At 39.9% G+C, this 25,583-nt stretch overlaps 2 protein-coding genes across 3 annotated transcripts in view; one reads left to right on the forward strand and one right to left on the reverse strand.

Moving 5' to 3' along the window:
• The window catches only part of lpp (LIM domain containing preferred translocation partner in lipoma), a 159,498-nt gene that overhangs the window by 123,658 nt on the left and 10,257 nt on the right, over positions 1-25,583 (reverse strand). Inside the window, exons 1-2 of one of the 2 annotated variants that reach the window (XM_072390142.1) lie at positions 23,744-23,827; positions 5,969-6,004 (exon numbers count right to left, since the gene is read on the reverse strand). The gene's annotated coding sequence lies outside the window, so the exon portion shown is untranslated. Of the gene's footprint in view, positions 1-5,968; positions 6,005-23,743; positions 23,828-25,583 lie in introns of those variants that run through there. The other variant, XM_072390141.1, reaches the window with a different exon arrangement.
• The window catches only part of LOC140312341 (allantoinase, mitochondrial), a 505,108-nt gene that overhangs the window by 47,603 nt on the left and 431,922 nt on the right, over positions 1-25,583 (forward strand). The window lies entirely within an intron of this gene.

A 25,583-nucleotide genomic window follows, 5' to 3' on the forward strand; every position in this document is an offset into this window, starting at 1 on the left:
CTTTTGGGCTCCTGGGCTGTGAATTGTGGGTATTACTGAATATACATATTCTCAGATTTTGAATAAACGAGTCTCTCATCCATATCGATAGTGGTTAATCACCTTTTGAGCCGCAACTGACTGGATTTGGAGATGTTTTTAAAACTGGAAATGAACAAAAATAAATCGATGAAATGAAAATAGCTCAGGAAAAGAAAAGAAACTCCTCAGTCTGTTAACTAAAGCAAAGAATTCTGAAGAGAACATCCATCAGTGTTGCCTGTGTTGAGCCATTCTTTGTACGTGAAATGTCTGAGGTTGAGAAGTTTGTTACCTAAGTTCCACAGAACATCGCTGACATTTTAAACCACAACGGATGAAGACAGCTCATAAATTTGTCACTTTTAGTCAAAGATGTTTTTTTTTTTTTTAAAGTTTACATGTTCCTGAAAGATTTCAGAAAGCAAACGATTGTAGGTGATTGTGTAAATCTAAAAATTGGACACATTAAAGTCATGATTCATCACTTGGTAAAATAAATCAGATGTTTTTCTAACTCCTGAGAAAAACAAAGTTCTGAAGTCCCGCTTGCCCAGAAGCATCTGTGCAGCATGCGCAGGCCTGATTTAAACGCCTCAGTCCTTGTGCCCAGTTGTTTGGACTCTGACTTAATCTTTCACTTCTCCACTGCTCACTCTGCAGCACTATAACCCTAAGTGACAGCCAAAGAAGATTAATTGAAAAGCAAAGTTAAACGAGTTGTTTTTGGAAGGCTTTATTCTTAATTGACTGATGGATACTGCTGTTTATTTCTTCCTGCTGCTTAAAACTAATCCAAAACCACTCGCTGGTCTGCTGAAAAATCCACCCAAGGGTATCTATGTCAGCGCTCTTAATCACGCTGGGGTTGTTTTAATCTAATCTTTCCCTCTTAAGCATGTCTTATTTACTTGTTTTCTGCTCTTCACTTTCCTTGTCGAAGGTGATCTCAGCTCTATTGAGTCCCATTCTGTGCTCCAGTTTCTCACTGAAGGCTGCAGTAATTGTTTAAGAATAGCCCTTCATCCTCACTGTGTAAACACGCAGCGTGATGGCAACCATAAAACTCATCTGCAGAGCCGTTGACAAAGGCTACGATTGCTCTATCGTATGCCAGTTTGATACACCACTATATTCCATTGCAATGTGAGACATGTGGGCTCTCCCATCTGACAGAGCAGCATTGATTCACCCCGTCTGCGCTCTGAATCTGCCAGGAAGAACCGTACATAGTTCATCACATGAGCTACTACTGAGTCTAATAATGAAAGGACAAAAAAGTTTGAATACCAGTTTAATAAAACTACAGCACATGAATTTCACAAATTAATCTACATCTCCAGTTCTGGAAAAAAAAAAAAAAGGTTGAAACAAAAAGGTGTAAAATGTAAACAAAAACCTTCAAATCTCACGTCCCAATACTTTTTTTCCCAACAGAACACAGACAACACAACATATCGGATGTTGACTGTGAGTCAATTTAAAGTTTGAAGAAAAATATCAACTCATCGTGGCAGCAACACATCTCCATAAAGTTGGGACGGGCCAATAAAGGCCTGGACAAGTAAGTGGTGCTAAAAAGAAACAGCTTGATCAACAAGCTGCGGCTAATCGGGTCTATACCAGCAGGTCAGCAACAGGAGTGGGTATTAAAAGAGCACCTTAGAGAGGCAGAGTCCAGCAAAGATGGACATCTGAGATGCTATTTGGAAGTTATGGATGCCACATTCTCCGTAGAAAGAGGAGAGGGAGCAGCTGGATGATTTTCAGCTCTCATATCAAAGGCCTCGATCTCTGATGGCTTGGTGGTACCAATGGAACTGACAACATCCACCTCTGGAAAGGTACCATCAATGCTGAAAGGTATGGATCAAGAGACTGCTACCACAACATGGCTCTGTAGTAGAATAATCTGCCTGCAGTCCAGACCTTTCACAAACTGATAAGAAATATGATGACCACCAGATGTTTTAGCTGTCTGAGAACTGCTTCCCTGAGCCTGACCACTCGAGGCGTTCAGTCAGCGTTGGATGTGCGCTAAAATTTCTCTTTTCAGTTCCCATATTAACAGATTCCTGCTGGTGTAAAGTTGCCCTAACTTTGTTTGTACCACAGACTACGCAGCTCATAGGGCTGAAGCTTTGAGATGCCGTGATGTCATCCACTGGGAAATACCATGTAAAATCTGATGTATCGGGCCGTAGGCTTATTAGCCTTTTCAGAATCAGAAGTTACTGTATTTGAACAGGTGGGTGGAACTGAGGAGTGATCCATAAAAGCAGAGATAACAAAAATATCTGTTTTTAAGGATTAGCTGTGCAGCCGCTGTGCGCGCACTGACACTTGTTGTTCTGTTCAGAAAACAGTGACAAAGTAAACAACACCCGTTGCGAAAAAAATCTACAATGTAGCGTTTGTTGAACCGCTGTGATATTTTTTAGATACCAGTTGTTTGGTTTGTTTCGTTAGCTCAGCTCTCAGATAGGAGTTCCTCCCCGATTCTCCGAACTGAGAGAGATCTGACTGCTGCCTCCTGCAGGTGAGGAACGACCTGCTCATGAGTATGTCACACAACCCCAACTCAAAAAACCGCCAACTACCCCTTTAAGCTATGGGTACCTGTTTGATGCATCTTTACACACCGACCTCTCAACTCACATTGATTTTCTGCCTTTTAAAAAGGAGGCAAAGGCACCACACAGATAGAAAAGTTCAAACACACAGTAACACTTTTCAAGTTTTACATTAAAACTGTGAGACATTGAATAAAATAAAAAACTGAAGATAGCCTATGATCCCAAAAGTTACTTGGATATGAGGAGTAAAGCGAAGACTTGAGACAGCATCGTGCATGCATTATTGCTAAATATTTCAGTAACTGTATGAAAGCTGTTCTAACTCCAAATGAATGCTCAGTCAAGATTAATCGGGTTGAAAAGCTCTGAAGAAAATGCCAGAGAAGTGTGAATTTAAGCTTCCAGTGAGATGCTGTAATTACCTTGCATACAGTGGGATGGTATTAGGTTGGACTGGAATGCATGACTATTGAATGCATACCACAAAATTTCATGCTGAAGAAGCCATGACATAATTTCCACTTTTGCAGTCCAGCAAAAACTGAAACATTTGTCCATTTACATAAAGTTTCTGCACTCAGAGATGCGTCAAGGAAAAACTTTGGCTGCAGCACTTTTCATTCCCAACAAAGAGTTAAGCATTTGGAATTCTGCTGAGAAGCGAAACTGTTCTTGAAATTCAGCTGGCAGCCAGCCTCGCTACTCATCCGTCGATTTGATGTGTGCTTCAAGAATCTGGCCTAAACAGATGAACTGTGAGCCAGGAATCCAAACAAACAGTTTCAGAAACCAAGAACCACCCCTGGCAAGTTCAATTTGAATATCATTCTACTTCTGTGCAACAGTGATGTTTTAATGCTGGCTAACAAAAACAACAGCGAGATGGGGCTCTTTGGGGTGTTTTACATTATAGAACGTTTTATGCAGTGTCCCTTTCAACTAACACTGACATGTCCAACACACTGTAGCGGAGTTGCCAATTTTTCTAACACCTAACAGCACAGATCTTCTTCTGTGAAATGACACTTCCATAAAACTTTAAATCTCTGTCCTTTTGAAAGTAAACACAGAATTCTTCTATGACCTGACAGGGACACACAAGCGTAGCATTTAAATCAAAAACACCAGACACACTGATTCGTTCTACTCTGAAATATTAGCAATCGGGTTGGCAAAGTCAGGATTATGAAGCAAATAAAACATCAAAACGAGAAGTAGAAACCTTGAAAAGATCACTCTGCTCTTTTTGTATGTAAAAGATGAAACATCAACGATGCCCCTTTCACACGCTGCAAATGCAAGCCACTCGTTTCCATGGCAATACTATAGAAAAAAACAGTAAATTTGAAGAAAACATCAACTTAAAAATGGGATCGTTGTAAAGGATTGCTGCAGTTATTTTCCATACATTTACATGATATGGAAAATAAACAGCTGCGTGCATTTAAAAAACTTTTTATCATGTACCTAAAATCCCACTTTAAAGAGCTGCTGTTGTCCATAAAACATGACCAAATCAATATTTCAAGAGCCAACTATTGCTACACTACACATACGTTCTTCCCCCCAAGCAAATTAAACAATTTATACATCCTTTTAACATCAAAATGATACAGTTTTGTCCATTTTCTAAAAACAAAGAAGAGGGCAGTTCTTTTGTCTGCGTAGTACAGACGAGGGCACAAATAGCTGTATTATTATCATTACTTGAGGACCAAAAGGGAGTTAATAATAGCTACAGAAGGGAATGAAGCTTCTTCGACCACCTGTTCAACATTTTCATACTCAGTGAAGAAGAGCTCAGGTTCCCATATGAGCACCTTACCATCTGTTTCAAAAATACATCAGATTTTGGCATTTAACAACAGTGCATGCTTTGCTAAGCACAGGCACCTCAGAGCTTACCTAAAGCCAAAATGAATGCCTGCCTTTTTCATTTGTGTTAAATATGTATCATACTGAAATTGCTGAATATTTCATGAATTCCATGTTTTATACATATAAAGCACGTGGCGAAACCGTGAGTGTAGGTGATCAAACACGTATACCTTAGGTCCAAAAACCATTATGGCATTTGCACGTTTCCATCACAATCAAAAATGATTGCATCGTATGTTTAATCATTTATACTGAAGAACACACATGTTATCAGAGTGTTATCAGAGCAGGCTGGATCTGGCTGTTCTAATGAAGAGGGAAAGACTGAAAGCTTAACAAAACACTTCATTTATTTATTATTACTAACAGGTAAGCTACATTTATTTTTAGTGGTCTTGCTTGTATTTCCATTGTCAACAGCTCTATTATTATAAGCTCTAAGTCAACTGCTTTTTCCAATTAACAGTACATATGGTCTTATACCTGCCCACAAGTGCCCACATTACTTTGAAGAAAATTTAGTATCAATCTGTCAGGGCTCAGAGCATTTAAGCAGTGGCACACACCGCCAATGTTTAGCTTTCAGTCGGCCTCCTTCACCTTCATCCGCTGTCCCATCTGTAAGCATGAACCGATTCATCAAATGCAAACTAAAGCATCCATGATGGGATTCAAGGTAACTGGTACAAATGTCTTTCAAACAGATTTAAGAAATTCTGCACAATCTAGTTTCATCCATCTTTTTTTAGAATTCAAACTACTGTAATTGTCAAGCTTTCACATCCAGACTTTACAACATTATTCCATAAAGAAATGTTCAGGTCTTCTTTACAATCTGTATAGAGCAGCGAGATGAAAAGTCAGCTCTCCACTGAGAAAAGATGTAACAAAATACAGCATATTTCCACGTGTGGGAGAAGCTCAGTTATTCTTTGTTACCAATTTCTATTATGATTCCGTTTTCTCTGTTGTGTAGATATCAAAAGGCAAAGCATATTATAAAATAGGTGCTTGTGGGTGTGTTTATTTCTGCTTTAGAAAATAAAAAATAAAAAATAAATCAATGGATGTGGTTTTGTGGGTAACGCCAACATTAGGTTAATACGACCTGTGCAACAAAATCACCGTGTGTATCTGGATAATCTAACATGTGCAACACATGTGCGCCTCATCTTAGATTGGTGCAGTGATAATGAGCTGAAGGACGACACACAAACCTGTTCCTAAGGTGGAGGAAAACTCAACACACAGTGGAACGTTCAGTTCAAGCTGAGACAAGGAGAAAGTAGCAGGACAAAGAAACGGTTTCCCCCATCCACATTATCTGTTTCTCTCATAACCAAGGCTAAATGACTAAATCAAAAGTGCATCACAGGACCACTGACTTAACCTCCTGTCCTCCTGCCAACTTTTGATGAGTAATTTAAACTGTTGATATATATATATTATAGATGTGTGTGTGGTTTGAAAAGGAAGATAGTGGTAAAAGCACTTACCCAAATGTTGCCACCGGTGACTACAGGATTACACACCTGAAGGGAAAAAAAAGCACAACATACATTTCATGAATAAAAAAAAACATTCCTAAACGGATAATCATTTCAAGAAACAACTATCTCAATCAATTAACAGAAATGCTTCAATGTTGGTTTGCAGCAGCTGTCTGGCTCCATCATCATCGCCTTTCATTCAGCTGTTTACTTTAAGAAAGTTAGCATTAAAGTGCAGTTCTAACTCCTAAAGTCAAACACTAACTTTTGACTGCAGGGGATAAATTCAAAAAATGATAATTGCGAGTGAAATTTCTATTTCTGGTGTTGTGAATGTCCTACATTCTGTTTAGATGCAGGTAAGGGTGGGGGTGGAATGATTTCTGTCTCCAGGGCCCAAAGATGTGTATTCCTTGTGCTGAGGAAAGCTTTTGTTCTGATAAATTGACAGTGTCAGTTTCCCACGTTGCCACAGTGTGGCATATACTACAGGGAGCAGTAGTGGGAACACAGATGCTACATACGATTGGTGTCACTCAATGTGACAGTTCTTGTTTTTTCTTCTCTTTTGAGGGAGGGGGAGGCTATTTTTCTAAATCTGAACTTCTAAGTCGAGGAAGCAGGAAGGAATACGAATTATAACACCTACACTGCCGTACTCCCTTTGGAATGGCAAAAATGTCTTTGTACTTGCATCATAATTACTGGTGGGCGCCAGTTTGGGATTGTTACCCCCCCAGTATAAAACAATGTTTTGAGGACGTGCAACTCACAACTAGGTCTTTGCTCAACTTCACTACACTTTCTTTGTGCCATCTTAAAATGAAGGAACACATAAACAGTAGCTTTTTCTAGCATATGCTCTAGATTTTCAGACATATTGCTTTCTTCAAGCACAGCACACGGCCAGGCACAGAGAAAAAGTTACCAGCGGCTGGGCACTTGGGATACTATCCTATGATGTAGATCAAGCACTATTTTGGCCGCTTCTCGTGTACTTTGATCCTGATGCAGTCGCAGTTACTCATTTATATGTGTTTAGCTCATAAAAAGTGTTTTTTTTTTTATTTTACGAGTGGGACGTCAATCAGAGATACTCTTCTGTAACTGACATTAACACAGAAACATTACTTCGGTCATTTGGGAGTCCAGATGTGCTAAATGAATAATACAGATGAACTGTGAAAAACAAACGGCAGTCAGCAGGCAGGTTGTATAAAAATTTGGGGGAGGCGTTATGGGGCTCAGCTAAGGCTCAAGGTGTAACCACGAGCATACCTACTATGACACCAGGAAGTGAAATAAAGGCTGCTTAAGACTATTTGGAGCTTTCTATTCCACAAAGTTGTGGATGTTTTTAAGATATGAAGGGTCGGGCTCTCAGCACTCGTATTTTTTCTTTTAAAAGGGGTTTGAAATAAAGCTGTTGGTCTGATTTTGTCATGATGCAGGGGCGACTTTCAATACCAATCTTTTAACTGAAAATTCTAGTTGTCAGATTTGACATCATGCTATGTATTGGCATTTAGGAATGAGCTTTTCTTCTGCTCCTTACTGCAGCTGAGCTGAAGAAGCCTCTGACTGAAGACACTCTGAGTTATATATCTGCACTGCAGTAGGTGGCACAGAAAGCTCATGAGTGTCACACACAGGGCCCAACTGTAACATTTGTTCTCCACTATAGTTCCTCACTCTACCTAAGAATCAAGCTATCGGCCACACATCTTTGTTTATTACTGTTTGTTTGTGTTTAAGTTCGGTTGTTTATTTCGGCGGATTAACTTTCCTAATACTTCCCTAGTGAAGTGGCGTGTTTTTTAAGCTAAAACTGCATATCTTGGTTAAGATATCTTTGCTACTGATGTGTTTGCTGCTTTTTTTTGTTAGCACATCTTGATGCAGGTTCAATTGAATAAATGACACTGTCAGCACATATGGCTTCACTTGTCTGCAGGATTTGTTTGTGGGTTTTCTGATATGTGTGGAGTTCCTTGTATGAAGAAGCAGAGCAGTCGCATTTCTAATGAGAGTTTGTTGCTTTGTGACGTAGTTTGAGAACATAGCTTCTTCTGATCTTAAAGTGTGAAAATCAAAGGAAGGTAAGTCTGACTGGTGTGGCATTGTCACTCTGGGTTTCATCTGTCTTTTTTTTTTTTTTTTAAACGGTGTTGTGTAACTGTGGTTACAAAGCATGGTCTTGGGAGCAAAGACAGTTCAGTTACGCTGCAGAGTTCAGACTAAGTGGCCAGTTAGTGGTTACTAAGACTCATGTTTTGGAGAGTTATTAAAGGGTCATTTTACCCAAATTTGTCCATTAAACTGCACTATTTCCTTTGGTCATTATCATTGCAAAGCCTTCTATTCATCCACTAAATTGTCGATGAGCCTTTCAGTCTTTTCCTGTGGCATGAAGACAAAGAAGGAAAATGGATTTAGATTTTTTAAAATACTAACTGTCCTTCCCTATATGAGCATTTTCATTTTCCTGATCATGCAAAACAGAGAACAGCATTCACCGCTTACGTTTCCTCTCCCCACTACCACCATCACCTCTGTTGTTAACATGTTATTTCTCTTTCCCTCACTTCCTGTTTGCTTGTGTTGAAATTAGCGTAAGTTGTGTGCCACTGCCAACTGGTTTGGAAACTTTATTCAGACCTTTATTTACCCAAGGCAGATTTACTGAGAGCTAATTTTTAATCAGCCCTTAGCCTTAAAAACTGGCAGTTACTCACATTCACTCTGCTGGAAACTAACACAAACCATCAAGTGCCACATTCACATTTACTGAAAATGAGTTGGCAAAAAATAAGTGTATATACATATACATACACACAGGAGGGGGTGCGTTATGCTACATGCTGAAATACGTCAGAGGGAGATGTCATATGGAAAACCCTGACAAAGCAAGTGGCTTTTAAGCAGTGTAATGTTGGTACCAGCTCTGTAGCTCCATACCTGTTCAACAGTGGTATGCAAACAGCAGCTGTGCCAATGTGGCCCTGTAACTAAGACAACGTCACTTTCAAACTTTACATCAAAACCTCTGTTTTGCAAAACAAAGAGAGAGAAAAAATTAACAATGCACGTATAAGTGCTAATAATCAACTAAACAGTAACTATCACAGCTTTGTCTTACAAACACAATAACAAGCTGCCAAACCAAACTGACAACAGCACTATAATACCTCCAGTATCTTGCATATGTGGAGAATTTTTTTAGCCATTAGCTCAGAGAAAACATCTGCTCTCCTAAACAGTCCTGAGGGGAAAAAATGCTTGCATAATTTTAAATAATAATAAAAATTTAAAAAAACATTCACACATCAACAGCAGTTCTGATGAGAAGTGCAGGTACCACATGTGTCTTGCAATGGGTGCTAAAAATCAGATGTAGTGAAACAATATATGCAATGCTCAATCTATCCATGACACAATTAAATACAATGGTCTGTTTCTAAAATAACCCTTTCTATTTTTGAGCTCCTTTAATGTTTTAGCAGGTTTAAACTTCAGTTATGACCAGGTCATGGCACAAGCCAAAGAAGACGTCAACACAGCACAATATCAGTATCACAACATCATAATATCACAAAATTACAATATCAGGCCCTTCAGGCGCACTGGACTCACCACAGTCTTCCTCCTTAACAGTAGGTGTCACTACTGAGGAAAAACAACACCGTTTCAACTTCTCTGATTCACTTTTCAGCTATTTTTGGAACATCTACAACAGTTGTACCTTCTTGGGTTTTGATGGGTCGAACAGATGCCCGTAGAGACAGACTCTTCCTGTTTTTCCACATGTGCCCTGTGAAAGGTGCGTCACCGGTTGAAACGTCACCAAAGCACCCGGGCGGCAGCTATCGTGACATCAATTTTGGCGCATGCTACCATTAGCATGGTGGAGAACGATGAGTTCAGTCATACAGTTTGGCCTCCTATTCAACCTTTTTGAGCCTTTACAAGATAACTTCAGTGAAACTGGCATAATCAAAACATGTCAAACTGGCTATCATTAGTTCTGGCTTACTCATCAATTTAGAGATACCATCAGTGAATTAGTTTGATACAAAGGAAAACATAAACTTTATCATTCTCAGACACGTTCTGAAGTTGAGAAACACCTTTTGTTCTTCACAGTTATTTCTGACCACCGTCAGTCACACTCGATCTGTAAACTTGTCTAAGATATGACTCAGAAGAAGTGTGGCTTTTGATAAGTGTCATCAGGCACTGAGAGTTTTAGAGCAACACTCATTTGTCTTTGAGCAGTGAATTACAGCCTCAAACTGTGACAATAATAGAAGCTGGTGAGAGACAGAGGCAGACTGCATTATCTAGGCTCCTGAAGGTTTTGCAGCACCTGTCCATGTCCCTTCAAACTGGAACTATAACATCTCAACTCACTCACTGTTGTCACCTAATTCTGCTCCTCTGCTGTTTGAACCTCTGGCATCACTAAGCTGCGATGCAACTGTCAAACTAAATTAAAAAGATAACATAAGTAGCCAAACCCATTAAATTATTTTAGTACTGCTAATTTAGGTGTACTAAATTATAGCATGTGCCAATTCCGAACACACTTCGCCCCTGCGGTACAGACTACCACAATCTAACCTGAACCTCCTTTGAAATGTTCAGATTTATTTTTCTGAGTGTAAAATAAAAGGAGGCAATTTCATTTATTATTAACTCCATTATGATAACTTAGGATGAAACCTTTTTTTACTCTCATAGACCAAAAGAAAAAAGATGAACAAAATGATGACATAATCAAAGCCATTAAATGTTCAGATAGAGTAATTTGCTATCAAACACATTTGATCATCCAAGAATATTAGACCATTAACACAATTCTAAAGAACCCCAATCTGTCAAAGAAAAGTCATTTAGGTTGTGAAAGGGTCTTTTTTTTTCCCCATCAGGTTATGATGGTTTGGATTGAAAGAGACGAATATCAAGTGTTCTTTCAACTAAACTTCACACTGCGTTCTGTAATATTCTGAGTAATAACTTATGTGAAAACTTGTGGGTGTTTTTTTTTTTTTTACTAAATAACAGCTTAAACATTCTTGTCATCCAGATCTGCAACTGGGTCCATTTCCTGGACACATGCTTTCTAAGTGCTCCCACACAGAACAGTTTGATTGGGCTTTAATGTTTGGAGACTGAAAATGCAACCAAACCCATGAAAAATGCATATGTCTGTAAATACCTTCGCCCTCTTCCTGGGCTTTATGAGATATTTATAGCCGCTTCTTTGCAGCGCCGCAACAAAGTGAAAGACATGCTCAGATTAAATTAGTCCGAGTTATCCTTTTGTGAACTGCATAGACACAATCACTCACACTGGGCTCACTAGAATACACAAATGCAGGGAATGCATTCAGCAGGTTCATCTACCGTATAACTGAACTTCTGCCTATTCATCAGAGCTTTATCTGGACAAGAGCACAGCTAACAAACAGTCGGGTGACTTTCAATATCAATATCGGCTTTTTGAGCCAATACACTGGTTCATCCAGCAGACTACTCTCACGGGAATCTTGTAATTATCATTTTCAACCTCGCTTTGGCTCTTTAATGAGGATACAAAAAAAAAAAAACTGTAAAATTACAGTTCAAGTTGTCAACAAGCCTGTATGTTCTACATAGACCATTTGGAGGAACAAGAACCAGCCAAACTGACTACTTGCATCATAGGGATGTACAACAAATTTGTATGCACCATGAGGAACACATGAAATGAGAAGCAAGAAAGCCGAGGCCAAGTTAGCACAGGTAGGGTGGCAGCACAGGCAAGGACAGGAGGGGAGCTGTAGCACTTAGTGAGATGTGAGAGGCGGCGAGAAGCTCGCTCACTCCCTCCGGGTCAATTGCGAGATAACTGGAAGCCACTAACTCTGGGAGCGTCAGGCTAAATAGGGCCAGGAACTGGCAGGACGTACTCTTGGCCAGGCCACAATTTAACCAGAAGCTCACTTGCAATTTACTTCCACATGCATATATCCTGTATAATTTCCTCAGCTTCCTCGAGAATTTCTCTCTGGTTTATAGATGTATAGCTGAGCTAACTGGGCTTTATTAAACATATAATATTAACACAATGGTGTATAGATGTGTAGCTGAATTCCACTAATGTTAGAACTGGTCATCGTTCAGAAGAAACAGGGAAGGTCGATATGTGGGTGGGGCCAGATTAACATTTCTATAGATCCTAATATATCGAATGAGGAAGACAAGCAATTTTTTTAAGGCATGAGAGGCCTTTTTTTCTCCAGGCAAAAACTGCTGGATGTACAATTTGGAGCAAAAAAGATGAGTTTTTAGAGGATTTATAGCTGCCGGACTTTATCAACATTAGCGGGCTAATGTTCACAGAATTTATGACATGTTTATGTTACAGCCCTTTCAAAGACGCCTCAGTTGTAAATCTGCAGAGAGCTATACTGGCCTTACCTGGTTCAATGAGATAATCTGATTTGCCGACAAAAGACACAAGAAACCTCCCATTAGAGTATAAAACCTGCTCATATTAGCCACTGATGTCAGACAGGAGCCAACCTCATATTGTTTAAGCCATTTGTTTGCAGGCGTGTTGGTAAAATACTTTTGCCCTCCAACTTTTTTCCAAATTTCCACAGTCCTGCCCACCAGCTGCCTCCACTAAGTTTAACCCGAGCCCTCCACCTGTATGGCCAGTTTAACATTGCCTCGGCCATTCCCATGTCACCTCTTACCCGTTCGTTTTGTTTGCAGACTGATATTCCAGCGTGGTCACCTGATAATACCTGTATGCTCATTTGTGGCTTATCAGTGCAAAAAAGACATCCCCGTTATCCCGCCACTGTTCCTCTTTTGTAACTCACACATGCCAGACAAAATGACTCAGCCCCACACTGGTGTGTATCTACACACATCAAGCGGGCATCGCAAAAGTAGCTGACTCATCATGTTTTTCCGCGGTGCCCGCTTGCCATCACACACGAGGCACATTTTGCCTCTTTTACGAGCTCCTCAGAGATTTATAGGCGGAAGATCAACTTCAACCCTCTACATTCACCATGTTTAAACTACATTTACCAAAAACTCCAGCAAAGAAATGGAAGTCAACATGAAGCTGAAACCTCGACACAGTTTTGAACTTTTGCAACATACTGGCATATCTACAGGCTCCTGGAGAGGAATTTTCAGGCCTAAACTTGGTTATATAAAGTTATGTGTTGTGTGAATGTAAACTTAATTCATTTCTGTCCATACGAAGCTCGGCGAGAATTTAAATCTTAATCTAGACAAAACAAAACAACCCCTTGCCAAGCTGACAGGTTAAGAAACTTAACTGATTAAAGCCAATATCAGCTAATCACAGAGATATCAACATACACATTCACCAACATGAAAAGTGTTAACACCTTCCAGGAGAGTGACTGTCCATTTTAACACGGACTACACCACATGCAGCTGTGCATAATAGCATAATTCCTCTCTACTTCAACCACAGAGACAGATGCTTTCCATCGGTGCATGAGTTATCCAAACTCAGCTTATTTGTTTGTCCGAGTTCATGGTGGTGGCTGAGATTCAGTGAGAGAAAGAACGAAGAAGCAGCAGCACAACAGTTGGGAAGTAATGCTAGTGAGAGGAGAAGTATGGCATTTGGGAACTTTCTATGTTCATTCATTTTAAAATGTAAGAATCAGCTAAAAGTAAATGTCAGTTTATAGATACCCTCCCAACTAACTGACCAATGACAACTTAGCCAACTAAGAAATGTAGTTGAATATTATGAGGCAGACCGACCCCATTAGTATTCATCCACTGACCCCCATTAAAGGGATTTTCTTTCTTTTTTTTTATTTTAAGTGATGTTGTGCTACTCATGAGTAGTTATTCTCCTACCTTTAGTAGGCAGCCATCAGAAGGCTCAATTTAGAAGATCAGACAGGACTTATGACACGAGCTTGGACCGGTGACACGAGAACACCGCAACTTCAAAAAAGTCTTAACAGCTCTGTTGAAAACGCTTGTAGTTTTAAATATATGCAGTTACACAGACTGCAGACTCTGTTGCAACACGTTCATTCTGCATTTGAGAAACTGCAGCCAAAGAGTAAATAGAGGTTTGAAGAAAAGCAAGGTGGTGAAAGGAAAATCAATAATATACCATTCGTTCAACTCGTTTGAGTTGCTTTAGTTTGAAAAAATTGTCCTGTCTCTTGTTTGCTTAGCTCGTCTTTTAAGGAATCCTTTCCGACTCTCCAAACCGAGAGCACTCTGACCATTGTCTTCGACTGGTTAGACAGTGGGGTTACATGACACTGTAAAGAATCGGATTAATGAATGAATTACAATAAGACTGAGTTATTAAGTTCATGTATACACCTTAGTTTGGCTAAAAATTGGACCGGATCGGGTTACTCGCAGTTGGATTAAAACCCCGAGATAACTTGGTTGATAGTTGCACTAAACGTGCTTGTAGACAGTGAAGCATGTGGTGAATTGGACTTTGAGTTCTGTGCATGCTCAAGATTTTTTCCCGTGGTCGTGACCTGGAAGTCAAAGGAGACGATATTACGGTTGTTGTCGCCGCCGTTGAAAAGAAACAAATGAAATGTAGAGGGACATAGCTTCGTCTTAATCTTTGTTCGCCATCTTTCTCGAATGCCTGAGCTTGTTGTTGTTGATGGTGGTGAAGAGGTCAAACGGAAGTGGCTCTATTAGTGATAGTTGAAATAGGTACAGCGCCACCTATCGTACTGGGGTATGACATGCTTTGTGCCAATGATTCCATTTATTCACCGCCATGTATATTCGGATAATTGCCCTTGCTCAAATAAGGAGCATAATCCAACTATAGCTATAATCGAATTAATCTCATCATGTAGACCCACTGACTGATTACTAATAAAGACATGAGGCTTAGCCGGACAGTCATATAAACTTAATGTACCACAAAAGCAACACAATAGAGAAAAAGCTGTGTAAATACATACATGGTTGCTTTCACACTGGTTGCCACTGAACCTGAAGAACATCCAAGGTTTAATTCTCTAATATCTAAAATTCTAAAAATCATCAGAATAAAACAGTTAGGCCTAAAAAGACTAAAGCCCTTGGTCAAAAAGGGAAATCCCCAGAAATGACAAAAGAATCTGGGGCTTTGGTTTATGGATTTCCTTTTAATGTGATGCTTCAACAAATAATGAAAGTTGGGACTGTAAATGCTTCCGATGTACTGGGTCTAACTGATATGAACACAAGTGACCTTAAATCTGACATGCAAGGTCCCACCACAACCAGCTTTGACCCACAAACCTTCAACCTACAAAAAGCAAGAAGAGAGCTCAGATGACAAAGGGGCCATATTTAGTGCAAAGGCTATGAGTCAAAGCTCAGGGTAGCTGCACAGTGTGACCTGATCCACAACACACGCAACAATACCCACAATTAGATAATCCACTAACAAAGCAGATTCTAGGACAACTGACTAAGACACAAAGCATAACCTTTAACCTCTTATGTATTAGACAAAGAAGCTTTTCTCCGTATGTTGTGACAGACCAACAGCATGTGGAAGTCCCCGCTACCTTTTCCATTATACTTGTAATAGCATTAGCAATGCTTTAAAGTCTAAGCATGAGTGCTTTCATCAGCACCGTGAATAAATGGTTTCCATCTAGTTAAGCCTTGGTATTTTATCTTTATATATCTTGCCTGGAATCCAACATAAGTTAATCAGTAAGTGCAACTGATTCGCATTACAGAAAATACCAAACCAGATAAAAAAATTGAGAGGGACTGACAAACAACAAAACACTAAAATCATTTGTCAACACTCTCTTGATATTATGCAGGTCCATTAGGGAAAAATGGCACCATATTGCTGGACCTGAACATCCAAACAAGCTTAAAAAGAAACACCTGAAATTTCAGTCTGGTTTGAGACTGGCCATCTGAACAGATTAGTGGAGTGTATCTAAGATTATGGAGGCTTTATTTGAAAAAATATCTCTGTAGAATCGTATTCATCTGCAACTTGAACTTGCTTTTCTATTGCTTCTTTTCAAGCACTTTGGATTAGATTTAAAAGTTTATATCAACAGAAACCACTACATGTAGTCCCACTCCAGAACAGATGTGCGTCGGCTCCATGCTGAGCGAGCGCCTGTGGTTCGTTTTGTTCCGCAGGCGACAGGGACTCCTCGAGTCTATCGACTTCTCCACCGAACTCTAAACTGGTGCTACAGTAAGGGCTAAGGGCAATATTAAGGAGACAAACCAAACCAACTAAAATGTTGTAACCACCATGTTTAAAAGTCCAGAGCCAGTGTACGGGTTAGTCTGTTCAAATCATGAGAGAATAAAAAAAAAAAACCTGTTGGCGCAGAAGTGGAAGAACATGACATCAGTGTTCCTCTCATTGTACTGCTGTTTCATGTTTTTGTTGCCCATTACATCTTTGAACATCCCCCCCATGCACGTATAGACCGCATCACCATTAGATGCTGACTTTTAAACAGTGTTTGCAAAATTTAATCAACATTTTTTGGGTCTTTTTTTAGGTCATTTTTAATTAAGCCAGCTGTACTTCATTAAAACATGTATAAAAGCCGTTTGTATTTCCATTGATAAATAACATTAAAAAAAAAAAAAAAAAAAAAACAGTCAGCACCGCAGAGAGTGTTAAATTCTCTTTTGTTGGTTATTGAAGTTTATGGAGAATTCTTATCACAAACAAATCAAGTGACTGACTAAATACCTCACACCTGCCTCTCTCGAAAAATCACTGTCACAGAAAACAAGTCTTTATCTATTAACACATGCCGTCTGCCTTTGCTTTGAACAGAACTGTCACCCCATTTCCAACAGCCTGAATTCAAAGTACATCTATTCCTAAAAAGACTATACAACATGAACGAGCCCCAGATCACGAGCTAAAATCGGAAGGCAACTCTGATATTTGCTTAATCTCTTAATGTTGCAGCCTACAAAATGGCCTCACGGGTGACAAGTGATCTGTCACGTCTCTGCATTGCATGCACACCCAGCTTATCACAGAAATATCAAAATGGTAGCCTTGATGTCTGGGTGCATTGGGGCCTAGTGGGAGGTTATGTGACGATTCTGTCCCAGGTGTAACGCTGCCAGAGAAGAGACGGTGACTTGAGGCCAAGAGAATGATTTGGGTCAGTAGGTAATTGCATTCCTGGACCACTGGGGACTTGTTGGCAATTAATCCTGCCAATGGGTCGTGTGAAATATGCACAGGAGACTGATAAATGCAGCTCTGTTAACGTAGCTCTTTCTAAGAGTGATGGGGTAAAATTTCTGCTGCTGACACCACAGTCACAGTAGCTATAAAGTTTTGAATTGTGTAGTACCTGATGCTGAATACTTGCCAGTCAATTACGTTTGCACTTTTCCAAAGAGGGGCACAAAGACCTCCAATTTCTCTCCACAATTGATCCCCTGAAACTTCAGCTTCAGCCAAACACCTCAGCACTTTTTTCATCTGACCAAAAAAAAAAAAGGAAAAAAATCCCAGGCCTAATTTAAGGGAACGGAATTCCCTTTAAAAGGAAAAGAAGGAGACGAAAGAAACCCAAGATGCCAGGGATGCCAGGGAAATAGAGTAATTTCATTCTCTTCTATCGCGCTTTCCTTATCACAGCTCGCCTCTCACTAATATTCTAAAGTAAAAAGGCCACGTTCATGCAGTTTTAATCTAAAAAAAATAAATAAATAATCAACAGCTTTCAGGTAGGTCAAAGTGTTGCGAACATCTATTGCCCTTTAAACCCTAACAACATGCTCTTTAATCGTCGTTGGAATTCAAAAGTAAAACCAAAATTCGTCATCCCCTTGTCATTCTGAGGTGATTTGTATCTTGCAGTTTCCAATGTTTTGGCACATCATTAATAGCCTTGTGTTTTGCCAACATGCCTCAGTAATTTGACGGCCTTTAGAGGCTGCATCTGTCACCACATGCCAAGCAAGTGTATCAGTCACTCAGTGAAAAGTGTCCCATTAGCCTCCAGCTTCTGTCTAATCTAAGATTAATCATTAAGTAGGATCTGATCCTAAATGATGGGGGCACAGACAAAATGCCACTTCTGGCACACAATCACTCCACAGTGTGGAAGTGTCACCTCTGTGGCAATGTTAAATATTACTGCTGTTTACCAGTAACCAGCAGCTTGACAAACAGCAAAGAGAAATTCTCAATCTCACTCACTCTTGACAGAGTGTCAAAAAAAAAAAGAGTGGTGGTGGGAATTTGTATTTTTTTAGGAACACGGACCTCGAGTTTGCTGGTTCAGTCCCCAGCTTTTCCATTACAAGCTGAGGAGTCCTTGTGCACATCCCACAGTGCCCCCAATGTGTTCCTCATTTGTAAGTCACATGGATAAAAAATCCCTGCTAGATGAATGTGGGTAACATCAGCATTTCAACACAGATTTAAAAAAAAGGTCTGAAGTTTGAATTTTGGCAGATATTCCCAGAAGTTCCTGTTCCTTGGCAAGTCCCCTTTGATGTTCCAGAAAGTGAGAAAGCGTTTTTTTTTCTTTTTTTTTTTTGCCCTTACCAATATCAATATCTTCTCAAGATGGTAATTTTGAGAGAAAGGCTGGAAAGTACACGCAAGAAACAAATCTGGTTAACTGTGGGCAGCTAAAGCAGAGATAAATACCATAAAACTACCCAGATGCAGATCATCACCACCTCAGAGACAGGCCACTTTAATTCAGCTTCCATCTATCAAACAATTAAAGCAGCAATGTTGTGCTGCTTGTTTAGAAATTTCATCAAGGTTTGAAACTTAAAGGGTTTTTCTAAGAAGAGTGGGAGCAACATCACCTGAGGTAAGCTTATTTTATTATTCTGGGGTTTTCTGATTGAAATAAGTCCATATTTGACTGAGATTCCGAAAATCTAAATCTTTAAAGACCTAAACACAACATACGGCCACAGGCTTTAGAAGCTACCTCAAGACAAGTTGACAATGAAAGAACTTTCGACTTCACTGGCAACACTGAGGGGGAAGATCCTGCACTTCACCAGACAATGAAAGCTTCTATGAAAAAACACGTGAAGCATGCACTACGCAAAAGATTCGCTGTTACATAATAAGAACCAAATTCTTCAATCCTGACATTAAGTGACAACTCATCCCTGATCGACAACAGTCCATCCATAAAAGGGATAACATCATCAGGAACATGTGGGTCGCTTTTTGTATTGGAAAAAAGAACAATAAATGCAGGCAATGCATTCCGAGGAACTTCCATCAAAGTGCCGAAGACCTTAAACCGACTTAATGATTTACGTTCAAACACAATATTGGCTACCAGCATGCAGCCAAATCAACAGTAACATGAGGGGCCCTACCAAAGCTTTGAAATCTACTGAATACTTATGCATTGACTTAACCTTTCCAGCATAACTACGAAAGAGAATAAAATTCAGTTCGACTTGAAGAAAAATCAAGAGCAGATACTGACAAATATACATATATTTATAGTGCTCAAAGCTATTAATAAATAAACTTGTATTTCAATTTCAACCATCAAAAATTCCAAAGCTGAAGTAATTGTTGCCACAAGAGGAAACAGAAGCTGCACTGTATGCGTTTAAATGCAATCTCAGCGTTTGATCTGCACTCTGAAAGTCTCAGCGGTACACAATAATAACTGTTAAGAAGGGATCATTAGTTCTAAGGTAAACAAGAGTTTAACACAAAAACAGAAAGTAATCAAACCCTTAAAGTGATTCTCCTTAATAAGGAAAGATAATCTCCACTTTAGCATCATTCTCCTCAGCTTAGTTAAGATCCTCGGTGTAATTGCTCTTGTCAATAAATTAAGGCGTGATTAATGAGATTCATTTGGAAAACTCCTGTTGAAAACACACAATCTCCTGCAATCTGGCCAGGCCGGCATCTGGAAATCAAGGACGTGCGAAGCAGAATGAGAACGGATTAAATCCTTTTAGGGGCAGGGGAGAAACCACCAGAGATTGATGGAACACTGTGATCGGTGTCTGCCAACGTAAAGAACTCTGAAAAAAACACCCATGCTGGCAGTGGCTCCAAAGAAACTCTTTGCAGCAAAATACTGTGGTTGAAAAGCCAGTAGTGTACTATCACCAATGATCAACTCTACATGTTGTGGTTAAACATTATAAAGAATACTTACAGTCTCATAAATCAGATGTTTAAAGTCTAATGTCTGACAGAGTGTGAGCAGCCCTCATTCCGGGACATCAAGGAACTGCATGCCGCAATGTCTTCTCATGCTTTATTAGAAATGTCAATTCTAACTAAACTTACAACAAGTTTGACTGGTTTCGCAGTCTGAGCTTTATCTTTTCTGCATGCATCGTGCACGTCCGTCACTGTTTGCTAAACAAACTGTCAAAATGCCAAAAACTGACGACTGTATTTTGTAGGTAAATCCTAAATCGCAGAGAAGTAACAAAGTCGAAGAACTGAGCTGTCACAGTGAAGTCTGTTGCATAGAATCACCCTCAACCTTTCTATCACACGCTACTATTAGACGGCACACCATACAGAACTGTTACAGCTACTCCTGAGTGGTCGAAAAATGTCACAGTATGTCATTTTTCTGCTTCCAGCTGTTATAATGAAGTGCAAATTGACTGGATGCGATTCTATAGTAATGATAGAATCCAGTCAATTTGTACTCTATATAAATGACCCCATCTACATCCTGTTTGGCACTTGATAAACCTGGACTTTTCTGGTATGTCTGCCAGTGGGTACAAAGTTTCCAGCTAAGTGGATTCCAATGAAAGGTTACCTGCTATTGTGTTAGAATGGCAACATTCTGCCATATATGAACTGGTGTGTACAATCAACATTTGTGCTGCTTACGGTCTTTCCCTTCGTTTAAACATAGAACGATATGACACCAGCAGCATTTTCATGCTCAACGCATGAGAAAGTATTTCTATTCCATCTTTCCATTATAAATCAAATTTTCTATTCATGTTTTCCTCCACCCTGCCTCCTCCCTCCAACCCTCATTCTTGTTGAAGTTATTTGTTTGCACACTCAAAAAAAAAAAACCCTCTTATTTATTACCGCATATAATTTTATGACTATTCCAATTTATCTTGTAAATGAACAGCTTCAGATCATGTTTCATGTCGTGAGAGCAGCCCGGTCTTTGCCAACAGCACTTGGAAATGCTTGGCGGACAGTTGTGTATTGACACAGGTTTCACAGAACCTTCTGGAAAGTCCTCCGTTTGTCCAGAAGCTCATCAATAGGTGCAGGTGGCTTAACCACGCGATGGTGACTTCACATGAGTTCAACAGTGCGTGCTAGCTGAGAATATAGTCCAACTTTCCTCGCCATGTTGCATCATATTAAAACATCTTGGGAGCAATATGGTCGACACTGCTCTGCTCAAGCAGAACCAAACAAGACCCACGTCAGAGGTGATAGAGTGGCTGAAGGCTTCACTGTCACACATGGTTCTCAGAGCTTCAGATCTGTTATCTCTTATGGTCATCTCTCCCAAAGGGGATGACATTTATTTGATCTTCTTCTAAAGGTTCCTTTTTTTCCTTTTTCTTTTTTTTTTTTTTTTACATACGGGCAACACACAAGTGTTTTTCATTTCCAGCTGGAAAGCTTTAAAAACAATTCTCTCTAAGATGTCATAAAGCATTAATTAAAGTCTCATTCATGTCAAAAGACTAATGCAAACTTGTCCTGAAATCCTTTTGGAACCACTTACATGTAAGGTGAGGAGAACTGGTCATTTAAAAATGGGATGTAGTGCATGTCAGCCCTGCACTCATTAGCTGCTCACGTTAGTGATCACATCGGCCTCAGTCAGCCAAGGCTGGAAGTAAATGGACCCGTTATTTTTAGTACTGATGAGAGTTTATAAAACCGATTCACAAAAGAATTGCGTATTTATCAAACTTTGATTCAGAATCAACTCCTAACTTTTAAGAAAAATGAAAGAATAAAAAATAAAATCTACTCATGACATATTTTGTCCATTTGGCATAATAAAATGACTCTTATCGCTTCCATACTACACTGCATATGACTAATGTAGCAGCAGGAAATTCGGCACCTCTGTTTAGATGCTAAAATGTTCCAGAAAAGATGGACCTGAACATGAGCAGCCAGATGAAATTGTAAGAGACCTGCTTATAATTCTCATAAACTCAACCGCAGGTCTTTTGGTTATTTCATTCGTAATCTCTTATTCCTTGTTGTTTGTTTAAGTTTTCATGACCAGCTGTGCTTCCAGATAAGCAGAACGTCATGGCCACTCACATCTCACCATTTGGAATATTTTAAAGTGAACTCAATGGATGCAGCAGAAATGGACATGTGACAAAGACTATTCACCTCTGAAACTATAAGACCTGCTGGGTGTTCCCTGATGAAAACCCTCTGAGGGCGCAACAGCAAATGTGTGATAAGGTGCTGAGGATGTTCGGGAACAAGATGTTCAGTAGCTCCAATTCAGGAATTCAAAGATCTGCTGTGAAGATGTTGGTGTCAATGAGTACAGAGCACCTGCAGAGGTCTTGAAAGGCCCAAAACTTGGAGGCAGCAGCGGTGGGCATCGATGACGTCATCGTAGACAAGTGTGTAGAAAGCCCTCTATAAGCCCCCCGATAGCCGCCAATAACAACAACACAGCAGCTGTGAGCTAACAGAGCAATAGTACGCGTTCATTCATTAATTTGTCTTAAAGTAGTGGTGAAATGAAGACAGATAATGCCTTATTTAGAGGCTGCATCGTCGTTGCCCTGTTCACTTCGTTATATGGATCTTCTGAAGGACACCGACTTTCACAAAACTGCTCTCAGTGAGTAGATAAAAGTATTTCATGGTCTAGGTTTAAAAATACCGGAGTTCCCCTTTAACAGAGTGATTCCTACATTTAAAAAAGATATTAATTAAAAAATGAAAAAGCTAAACTCAAACAAACGGAGGAGCTGACTGCAAGGCGGAAAGTTGATAGAGTCCCAGTGTAATTTAAAGATAAAAGTAATTAGATAATCGCCCAACACCATCACTACAGTCAGCAGCTGCAGCCCTCACAGCCAAGCAAAATCATTTACCTCTTCCCTAAACTTGTTAAGAGAGAAGAACTGCCAGGCAGCCGCCATTAAACGTTTGAAGTGTGAACGTTAGAGCCAGGAGGGAGGTCAAACCAGTTAAGGTGCAGCTATCAGTAAGAAGGGATGTTTGCAAAAACCAGAATTCTTCAACGATCTGAGCTGCCCCTGCCTGCTCAGTGCTCACACACACAGACACACACAAAACCACAAGATATCTACAGGAAAACACGCCGGGCTATTCTGTAAGTTGTACTTGAATATGCGTATTCAGACCGGCCGGATCTTTGCGGTTTTCTTCTTCACCTCTAACCTCGCATTAATAACAGTTATATGCACACAAATGCCTCACTTGCAGTGCTGAGCTTGTCTGAACTTAAGGAGAAAAAAAGGGATAGTTTTCTAGACATTTGGGTGAGTTGGTGTATTTTCAATACTTGCAAATAAGCACAGGAATATTTTGTGTGACGTCTGATGCAAGAATATAACTATGACACCTGGCTGACACCTCTAAAATGTTCAATCCAACAGCAACAAACAACGACAGTTCGCCAAAAAGCAGCCTAATCTACACCATTTTGGGCAATGCAGAGTAGACAGATGAATCAACCACTTTAGCAGCTTTTAGCTTATGATATCATAAATTGAGGACAAAATGATACTCACAGTTTTTCTTTAGATCACAGGAGCACAGAGAACTAACAGCTAACTTCACTAAATGGCAGTCACATGGAAGACTCCTCTCACCCCTAGAAAGCCTTTTGAAATGACTCACATCCCCTCTTCCAACCTCTGTCAACCATCATGAGGAGGTAAACATTTCCAAATATGGAGAAAAAATGAAGACAGTATTGAGGGCAATATCAGTTTGGTTTGCTTTTAGTTTTGGAATGCCATACTCTGAGAGCCAGAGTCACTCCACAGAGCCAGTTCTGTGGTGCATACCTCTCACTTGGAATAATAATGATGATTGTAGAGAACTTTTCACAGTTGTTTTGGGTTCAGTCTGACCTAAGATGGGTGACAATGTGAGCCTGCTCTATCGGCTCTTGTCTTTAAAACTTAATGATAAATAGAAACCGAATAGAAACTTGGGTGGATTAAAACTATACATGACAATCTCTTTAGTGAATTGCTAAAATACAGCAAAATGTAGAATTTAGTACTCCCAGATTGGCACATACAGCCTATTTACCAGGAGAAGTCATCTTGTTCCACAGATTGTCTTCAAGTGATTAAGAAGGTGTAATTAAAGTCTGATTACTCCCATGGGTGTCATAGGTCAACTGCTTTACAGCCGCTACGAGAGAACATTATGTTACCCTTCCTGGACTGGAATTGTATTGAAGAGCAACTTGGCTTGAGAGTCCTCATTTCCTGAAACAGCTCAACCTACTTCATCAAAGTAGAACGGCCACATTCACTGCAATTCATGTCCACACATTCTTAAGGGAAAAACTGCTCAGAAACCTGGCAAAAACACAACTTATGGTAGCACCAATTTTGTGTATGCACCTATCACAGAACTCTCGACTAACTCTAAGACAACATTTGTCAGTTCTCGGATCCAGCCCTATGGGAAAAGATGAGGGATGATAGTGGAGTGGTGACAATCTGGGGAAGAAAGGTGAAGCGCTATTATTTTGTTTTATATGTAGCCAAATTGCAAAAGATTGTGCCTATATTTTGCTTGTCTGAACGCAAATGATAAGAGACTAAAGGTAAAAAAAACAACTCAACAGTCATTACCATGTCCTAAAACTAGGTAAATATTTATCACACAATTTCTATCTGTCTGGACTTTGAACCGATGCATCCCATTCTGTTGAAGTTCTGCTGCTGTGTTTGGGATCATTGTCCTGTTGATGACCCAGTTTCAGCCAAGCTTTAGCTGCCAGAGTTCATGGTCGAGTCAATGCAAGACGTCCAGGTCCTGTGGCTGCAAAATAAGCCCCAATCATCAGCTCTCCAGCCAACGGTGGTTCAATCCAAATATGGCGCTGTGCATTATGACCAAACCGTCATCTCTCCAAAATGCATTGGTTCAGAAGTCTTGCGGTTTGTTCAGATGCCACTTTGTAAACCTAAGCCAGAAAGTATTCCAAACAAGCCGTACCAGTTCAATCTTTTTCTAACTGTACCGTAATGAACTGCAACATTTAACATGCTAACTGAGGCCTGGAGAGTCTGAGATGTAGCTCTTGAGAGTTTGGCAGATTTTGCCTGAGCACTGCACAACCTGACCTTGGGGGCGAACTTGCTGGGACGTCCACTCCTGTGTAGACTGGCAGCTCTCATGAATGTTTTCTACTAGTCAATAATCGTTCCCCTCTGTAGAGTGATGGACCAAATTGTTTGTATTTGGCAAACCCTTCCCCTGAGCAGCACTTGTGTAGCTAAGATAATGTTTTACAGATATGTTTAACACTTACTGATGATCAATTAATCAAGTGCAAATGATGAGCTGCACCTGGCTCCTCCTCACTCTCCTAATTTTTTTGTTTTT

The sequence above is a fragment of the Leuresthes tenuis genome, unplaced genomic scaffold (genome assembly GCF_036924035.1).
Source record: "Leuresthes tenuis unplaced genomic scaffold, fLeuTen1.0.hap1 SCAF_7, whole genome shotgun sequence".
Taxonomy (NCBI): Eukaryota; Metazoa; Chordata; class Actinopteri; order Atheriniformes; family Atherinopsidae; genus Leuresthes; species Leuresthes tenuis.